A 1,676-nucleotide genomic window follows, 5' to 3' on the forward strand; every position below is an offset into this window, starting at 1 on the left:
TGCAAAAGTGGAGAGAAAAATAAAGGTGTGTGTGTGGGGGGGGTGCCTCGGTGGCTTAGTTGGTTGAGGTCTGACTCTTGATTTCAGCTCAGGTCACGGTCCCAGGGTCATGGGATCCAGCCCTGTGTTGGACTCTAAACCGAGCGTGGAGCCTGTTTAAGATTCTCTCTCTCTCTTTCTCTCTCTCTCTCCTCCTCTCTCCCTCTCTGCCCCTCTCCCCTGCTCATGTGCATGCTGTCTCTCTAACTAAAAAAGAAATAAAGATAGAAAGAAGAAAAGAAGAGGAAGGAAAGGAAAGGAGAGGAGAGGAGAGGAGAGAAGAGAAGAGAAGAGAAAGAAAACCAAGGATGGGCTCAGAATGGAACAGGATAGCTAAGAACAAGAACAGCCAAGTCAGGGTGGATTTAAAGGAGAAGGAAGGAGAGACCAGGGTCAGGCCAGTTAAGAAAAGAACTGAGTTCAAAAATTGCTTCAAAAAAGTTCAAAGGTGGGTCATGGGATCAGGCAAAAAGCAGAGTCGGAAAAGCCAGAGCAGAATTTAAAGAACTAGCACAGCATCTGCTGAGAGTCAGAGTTAACCAAGTGAGAAACAGTGTAGCCAACGTCAGGGATAATGGCCCCAGGGATATCCTGATGAGTTTCTGCTTTTATTTTATTTTTTTCCCTTACTTTTTAAATGTTTATTCTAGAGGGAGGCAGAGTGAAAGTGGGGGAGGGGCAGAGAGCAAGGGAGATACAGAATCCAAAGCAGGCTCCAGGCTCCGAGTTGTCAGCACAGTGCCTGATGGAGGGCTTGAACTCACGAACCTGCAAGATCATGATCTGAGCCGAAGTCAGATACTTAACTGACTGAGCCAGCCAGACGCCCCTGATGAGTTCCTGCTATTAAAAACAGCCATTATCATTCCTTTGATGCCCCTAACTACACAGGACAGTTCTCTGTTCTTCCCCCTCCATGGCTGTATCTCAAAGGTACTGTCTCCAATTAAATGTCCCCAAATTCCAGAACCTATACTTTTTTCCCCTCCATCTAATACAGCTTTCATTGTAAAATAACTTTATGTTGAATCTGCTTACCTTTCCCAACCCGTATCACCTTGTTATTGTCAATACAGTCATTCAACTTGAATAACTATCAGGCTCTGTTAGGAAAGGAAACTAACTCCTATCAGTCACCTTCTACACTTGTAGTAAGGTGACCTCTATATGACACTGAAGCAGGGAGGCAGGTATTATTAAATAGTATTATCCTCATTTAAGACATGAGGGAAATGAAGCACAGAAAGGTTAAGATGAAGCACAGGAAGGTTACTATGCCAAATTCTTCATTAAGTAAGTGGTGAAGGTAGGATTCAAATACACCCCTATCTGCTGCATCTAAATCCCATCATCTTTCCATTGTATCATTCTCTCTCCTCTCTAGGACTTTACAGAAAAAGTATAAGCCCTAATGAAATATCACAATCTTAGGACAGGAAGAAAGTCCTGATTAGGAAGCCCAGGCACCAGAAGCAAGCATCAAGAAATGGAAAAGATGGGGGCGCCTGGGTGGCTCAGTCGGTTAAGCGCCCGACTTCGGCTCAGGTCATGATCTCATAATTTGTGGGTATGAGCCCTGCGCCAGGCTCTCTGCTGACAGCTCATAACCTGGACCCTGCTTCGGATCCTGTCCCCCC

This window comes from Crocuta crocuta, unplaced genomic scaffold (genome assembly GCF_008692635.1).
Source record: "Crocuta crocuta isolate KB4526 unplaced genomic scaffold, BGI_CrCroc_1.0 scaffold128, whole genome shotgun sequence".
NCBI classification, from domain to species: Eukaryota; Metazoa; Chordata; class Mammalia; order Carnivora; family Hyaenidae; genus Crocuta; species Crocuta crocuta.